We start from the raw sequence: 7,525 nt of genomic DNA, 5'->3' as shown, positions 1-7,525 counted from the left end.
CCTGCACTAAAGGCAGGTACTGCAGTGTGGGGAAATGTTCTGGGGAAAAAAAGTCACAGAAATCCGAAAATAAGAATAGAAGATTTGCCTGTCTACTATAATTGGATCAGAAAAAACAGGGAAGAGAAAAAAATTAACTGGAAATGTCAGTTTGTACTTACTGATCATGAATATAAGTATATGTCTAATTTTTCAAACTATTTTTGTTCATTTTTTCATTATAAGGAAAAATAATATGCTTTTTTAAAAAAATCACATTTTTTATGGTGTTTCAGATGTTTCGAAGCTGGCATTCTCTAAGTAGCTGATATAGAAGGTTGCATTTCTTTCAAAAATATATTCATAGACCATGTTAGCTTTCATTTTGGTTTATGACATTTTTGGGTAAAAGACATTTGAATTAAAATGTATCTCTTTAATTATTTGTATAAAATAAACTTCTTTTTTAAGGCATCCAACTTCTTCCCAAATAACAGTATAATCGCCTAGTTGCTACTGTTCTCAGAACTGGGAATTATCAAAGATTTACTTAGCATATCAGAACACCATGATAACTGATCTTTTATTCTTCATTAGTAAAATGAAAAGTCTAATAATAACGATATAAAATAGTAAATACCACTTCCACAGAATCATTTAGACTTTAATATACTCTACAAATAGAAATATCCATAAATATTTTCTTTTGGACTGTGAACCTACATAACTTGGCTGTATGGTCTTGTTTTCTTTAAGAAATTATTAAATGATACTTATACTATACTGTCTTATAGTATAAAAGATAGTCAAGATACATCGCACGTGTATGCAGAACGCCTCTGAGATGACAGAAGCACACTATTGGTGTACTCTCTGTGCCAGCCACTGCATTTGATCACGGAGCTCCAAGTTTCAGAATCTGCCCTTGAGAAGTTCTTAGTCTAGTGGAGTAGACACCAAGGTTCAAAAAAGTATTTTAAATAAAATGTGATATGTTCTACAATCAAGGAACGAGGAAAGAACGGCTTGTCCCATCTGGGAGATTCATTAAAGGCTTCACGTATGGGAGATACTGTGGCTAAAATTTAGAAAAAAAAATCACATAAATGCTGTTTTTGTTGGTAACTAATGGCATGTAATAGTGTGTTGATACTGGTCAAGTGGTGAAGCCAAGGGTGCATTTATACACGAGGGTTTAACATGTGCTGGTGGGGAGCTGAACCATGATGGATCAACTCAAGCATCTTCAGATTCTCAAAGAAATGCCAAAATTAAGTAGTTTCTCTGTTTCTTTTCATCTACACTACAATATACCTTTAGTTTTCAGTGTGAAAAATCCCAGTCTTTGGGCCCAATCCACTCTGGGGTCAAAACATTTTTCTTGTACTCAAAATGAATGGGTCTTGGCCAAAGAAGCACAGTCACAATTTTATAGCATACGTTGTGTTTATAACTTACTAGAAATTCTGTAACAAATAAAGGATAATCTGTTTCACCTGTATAACAATCAGAAGTGGTAAAACTGCAATCAAATGATTAACAGTAATGGTAGAACATGTTTGTATAGCACTTCTTAGTTTTAAAATACTTGCAGGTACATTGTCTCTTGATCCTCACATACTTTGTGGGGTAGAAGGTATCAAGTCCCATCTGGGTTGAGGCTGATTTAAATGGAACTGCTAGTGAGGTTGGTTTTAGTACTGTATAGTCACAATTTTAGTTTTCATCTCAAGAGATATGGATACTAATGTTTCCACCAGCGTATTCTACTTTCAATAAATTTTGTAAGATACTTCATCTACCCAAAACTTCATTTTTTTCAAACAGTGTTAAAATGTGACACCTTCTGAAGCCCATGAAGAAATCAGTATATTCATGGAAAAACTCCTCATAGGCTTAATAGTTGCATTTTGCTATTTGTTATGAGAAATTAAAAACAATGCAAAATCTGATTGCTTTTGGTGAATTTATATATTATAGTAGTTTTGTTTTCTCAAATATTATTTGGAAGCAAGATAATAAAAAAAAAAAAGCCCTGAACACTTCAATCAGAAGCCTTATTTTATTTTTCAGTTTTTAGTAAGAATGGGCCTAGAAAGCCCTGACAGGTGAGTTGCAGTGATGTAGATGAAGAAACTACTATAGGTTCTCTTTTCCTCTCTGTCCTCCTCACATTCGTCCAAGTTTTTTCTTTCTACACAAATTGTATTTATGACTTGACCACTTCTAATTAAGGCAAACATCTTACAATGAAGAGCCAAAAAGTCTTTACAATTTTAACCCTATTCAGGAAAATTCCAAAGCTAGTGAAATGATGAAATCTGTAAGTCTCCACAGTAAAAACATGCAAATGAAGACGATGGCCTAATCTTCAAACTGAGTCTGAGTTTTAAGCCCTTCGTTCTCTCTTATCTGCTTTCTGATTTAGATGATGAGTGAAAATCTTAGACACCTTACTTCCATAAAATTTGAGTTTGAATTAATGAGAATGTCACTTTTAATTAAATTCTCATTTTGCAAAATCTATTACCTTCCTAGTTTGATTGTATTTTCCAGATAGTTTTGTTTGTCTAACATGGAAGCAAAAGAATGCCAGAGACGTGAAAGCTTTCTAAATTGTGGCTTATGGCCAACTGCTGCCAACTGGGTGATAAATACAAAAAAGCAGAAGAGAAGAGCCCGGCAGCTGTGCCATCCCCTCGTAAGGATGCAAAACTAATTATTGACCAACTGTCAAGCCTGAGGAGTGGTAACTACGTTCCCAGGACCTGGCACAAAGGATATAATAAGTGTGTGTATTCTACCCATATCGTAGCAATCTGGGCCAGAAGGAATGCAGGGATGGCTAAGACAGGAAGGTAACAGAGGGAAAGTTAAGGGTGGATGGATCATGTTAGGGCTTGCTGGTGGGGGTAGGAACATATACTTCAATTTGGTTTATGACTTTGAGAAACAGAATGCCATGCTACCTAATGAGACTACTACTTTATAATCTACCTGGTGAGAAATAACTTCATTTTATACCTTCAATAGGTTGATAATAATTTCTGTTTTGCAAAACAGAATTCAGCCCAACAGTATTATAGCTAACCATAGCTTAATCAGGAGATTGGACAATTTAATAATAAATTATGTTGTGGATATTTTTTAACAAGAATTATTATTACAATTATTGAACTTTGTATATGAAATAAAAGAAAGGGTGTTGCTTGGCACTTATTATGCTTAATTTGTTTTTTAGCATATATTCTTTGACATTAGAACAGCTTTTGAAACATTTTCATGGTTTCTAATGGTAACTGAAATTTGATCTGTTAATCTTAAAAGCAAAACTGAAGAATTTGGTTACTGAATTGCAAATGGTGACCCAATCAGTGTTTCCAATTTTTCAGAAAGTTAATCAAGATTGAAAATACATTTACTTAGACTTAATATGTAAAGTAGTTTACTTGGCTTTCATAATCTAACAGTTAAGCAGAATTGGAAGGCCCTAGATGTATGGTTTCTGGGGAACACAGGAAAACTAAATTTATATATGTGATTTTTACATTTAGTGGCCTTGGGCAGGTAATATCTTTCAATTAGATCTTCTTTTAAGATATTACAACCCTGAGGAGTGTTGATGGGTATGTTGAATGAATCAAACTGAATAAGCTATTACTGTTGCTGGTAGAAAACCATCGGTAAACTTCTGGTTATCATCACCTGTAAAAAAAAAAAAAAAAAAAAAGATGGATAATGTTCAAGAAATACTTTAGAATGATTAATCAGGAAACACACAGAACCAAATGTTCTTTTTGGACCCTAATGCTCCAAAAGATGTTATTACGACCTATTTTTCTTTATATGATATCATAAATAAAATGTGAGGCTGTTACTATGTTGGAAAGTGCAAAGATTACATGTTTTTATAATAGGGATGCAGGCATTCCAAAACAGATAAGTAAAAATATATGCATCTCTCTTGCCTCTTACTGAAAGTATTAATCTAATTTTATAATAATGCTTACTTTTTAATATTAAAGTTCCGTAAAAAAAATATTATTTCTAAGATTTCAGTAGATCACGGGTGGTGTATTTTTTTAAAGTTTTCATTTCTTTCCACCAACTCACCCACTGTATCTACTATACAGTGTATCACAGCTAATAGCTATGTTTCCATTTTTGTTCAGTTGACTTAAGCTTCATATTCAATGTGACTTTTACTAGAGAATAATAATGGGAAGAATTTGCTATTGGCATTAAGATTATACAGCTTTCATTTCACCTTATATTTAAATTTCATCCTCTTATTACAAAGCAAATAATGTAGATTATTGACATCCTAGAAATGATTCATGAGTGGTATTAATTAGAGCCTGGAACTCTGAAATATAGACTAGTTGTTCATTGTCTGTGAAGTCTGTATTCTTATCTTCACCTGAACCTCTCCCTTTTGTGTTGTATTTTTTTATGATTCTGAAATGCTTTAAGGGGAAGATATTTTAATGTGTACAATTTGTTTTATTTTCATACTGATCTCTATTTTTGTTTAAAATCATGTTGTATCATGAAGTCACTTAATTCAAAATAAATCTTCTTAAAAAACACATTATGACTTTTCTGTGATATATTTGGTGAGGAAAAAACTCAAGAGGGAAGAAAACAAAATAGGGATAAAGGTTTCATGAAATTAGTTTTATAGATATAGGAAATTTGCTTTTCATGATATTTATTTTCATGATATTTAGGAATATTTTGTTTACATCTAAAATCGTATTTTACTACCTGTTAGGCTATCAATTAATGTTGAAGAAATGAATAACACAAATCATAGTCTTTTAATTCACATGGGTTGAGACTATTTTAAGCCATTTTGGTTGAACGCTTATTTCATAAACACACCAGTCTAATATAGGGGTCACGTATTCACAAACCTCCAGGAGCTGAGTAGGTGTTTAACGACTGAAATTGGCTAAGTGTAAGCAACAGAGAGTGGTGGGGTTTACCTAAAGGGGGCATTCCAATATTTTGCTCCATCAAATTCTAGTCATAAGAAATTCAGGTCCAATGTTGAAAGAGGAACCCAGAAATCTACAATTTTATGTGATATATCTAGATCTTTTTAATACTGGGTGGTTCAAAGCAAATACTTCTATAGGTTGAATTTGACTTGTGGGTCCACCAGTTTGAAACCTTTGATTTAATCAATAACATTTTTTATATTTGACTGGTAGTATAAATAAGTTAACCAAATAAAATATTACTAGGACATGGAAATTAATGGGAAGAAATAGGGAAAGGAAAAAGGCTAATATATACTATGAAGGTAGACAATCACTAAAGGCTACATGAAAATGACCTGTACTTACCAGTCTCTTTCTGAAAACTAGCTCGTGTAAATTCATATGAGTTAAGAGGATCCCTGTCAAGATTTCATGTAACAGATGTGCCATTAAACACTTTATTCTGTATTTTAGACTAGAAATGAATTTCATATATCACATAAGAGTAGTTAAAGCAAAGATTCATCCTCTATAACTGACTAAAGTTTGACATTGTTACTGAAAGGGAAGAGCAAGAGATTGACACTAACTTTCTGGTTTTTGTATCATAACATTCTCTCTAAACCTTTGACCTCAACATGTTTCAATTATGATAAATTTATCTACCTTCATTATTTTAATAAAATCTGAACTCCACTTAATTAGTGACTGTTTAAACAATGCACAATTTCCACCAACCTATTAATCACCTCCAAGGAGTCTTTCTTGATGTTTTTTTATTTCAGCCAGAAAGCCTTTAAACACTTAATCAAAGAATTGAACAAATTTTTTTCTTCATACTTTCTTCTTCTTCTTGATCAAAAATGTTTACTATTAATGGCTTTTTTTCTTTCTTCCTTCTAAACAAATACTGGGTTGACTAAGTATCCTATTTGTCAACCAAACTAAACTTTGGAATCACAATAATAAACTAAAATGAGACCATCTGATAAAGATATAATGTTTACATTGATAGAAATGAGTTTCACACATTGTATTTGCCTCATTATTATGATCCTCTCAAAAATTTTTTAGTCAGTAATTGTTCATTTAGAAAGAAAAAGTAAGCAATTTTTCAAAGCATAAATCATTGGAAAAATATATATTTCTTTGACAATTTATAATGTAAATTACTACTTCTTGGTGTACAAAATACTTGGGTACTGTAATAACTCACATCTAGTTGGTATTCAGTTGGCATTGGAAAATGGACCTCAAATCCAAAGTTTTGAACTTTGTCACGACATTGCCAACACATCTCTCTTCCTCCCTCCACCCCCAAATTAAATTATTCGCTCTAGGCCAAGCAAAGCCCTGCTTTTTGTTACTATGAGGCTTTCCCTCTAATGTCCAATCCAATCTCCTTTCAATTGGGTTAAATCATATGAAAGATATCTTTTGTAGTAAGTAGTCGGTTCTAAAGAGACCAGAAAAGGTCAAGAGACTTCCTGTGCCTGTTTCTCCCTAAACCCACACTCACAGCTTGATCCTTTGCATCTTATTCAGAGGGAAAAGGAATTTCCAAGAAAAAATAGACAGCTAATAAAAAGAAGTAAGAGAATATGTTGATATGTGAATCTGGATATATAATATAAAAATCTGGAGCTGGTCCAGATTGCCCACTCTATGACTTCTCAGGTAACAGGGATCCCTAAATGGAAACAGTACTACTGATGAGTCCAGAAAAATGAGAAAACCCAAAAACTACATGGCCAGACCTGACCGATGTTGGGCAGCTCCTCTTACCTTCCAGCCTCGTGGCCTGGAAATGCAAGAGAAATCTCAAGTGATAAAATCCCCAAAGAGGACAAGATCCAAGAATGGGTTTCTGAACTGACCAATCCAGACCAGCATTTCTTTTTTGGAATAGAGGCAGGGAGAATGCACAGGAGCTATACATTTCCCCTGGGGACCAATTCTATTCTTGAATGATTGGCTTCCCAGAAGAAAACAACGAAACAAACCATTTTAACTGTTGGCTAAAGAACCATTCACTAATTAGTGATAATTTTCTATTACTCCAATTTAGATTAGGAAACCATGTCAACATTTATTGTTGCATCACATCACCAACAGTGATAGAGGACCCTCCAAATATGAAAATGTGGCTTGAAGCCAGCCTTGCCAATACAAAATTACTTGTATGCTTCATTTATTTTAAGTGAAACTTTCATATATCATCAAACTTGGTTTTAATTTGAAAATAAGGAATGTTCCCCATTAGCTTTAATAACAGCTGATCCCCACTTCCTCAAATATTAAAGAAATTTGCTGATCCTGTAAGATACCACTTTGATTTTGCCTGTTTCTTGGCCAGACACTATGTACCCTGGGGTGTGTACTCATTGGTTTGGAAAGCAATGTCTAATCATCAGAGTTTTTTCCTCACACAATACTACTGATAATTTGGAGTGAAAATGTTTGGGTTTGTTTTCTCTCATCTGCAATTAACCTGTCTGTTATATCACTCATAATAATGTTTAAGGAGGAAAGAAGATAACAGGTTGTCTGAATCTTGGAAC

The 7,525-nt window shown here is 33.2% G+C and overlaps 1 long non-coding RNA gene across 1 annotated transcript in view; it reads right to left on the bottom strand.

Moving 5' to 3' along the window:
• Positions 1 to 3,351: 3,351 nt before the first annotated feature.
• Positions 3,352 to 7,525, bottom strand: part of LOC112470308 — a 19,271-nt gene continuing 15,097 nt past the window's right edge. Inside the window, exon 3 of the long non-coding RNA XR_003042937.1 lies at positions 3,352 to 3,684. This is a non-coding gene — a long non-coding RNA (uncharacterized LOC112470308). The remainder of the gene's footprint in view (positions 3,685 to 7,525) is intronic.

This window comes from Pteropus alecto, unplaced genomic scaffold (genome assembly GCF_000325575.1).
Source record: "Pteropus alecto unplaced genomic scaffold, ASM32557v1 scaffold3, whole genome shotgun sequence".
NCBI classification, from domain to species: domain Eukaryota; kingdom Metazoa; phylum Chordata; class Mammalia; order Chiroptera; family Pteropodidae; genus Pteropus; species Pteropus alecto.
The sequence above is the reverse complement of the archived record's forward strand: the minus strand, read 5'-3'. Positions and strand labels throughout refer to the sequence as shown.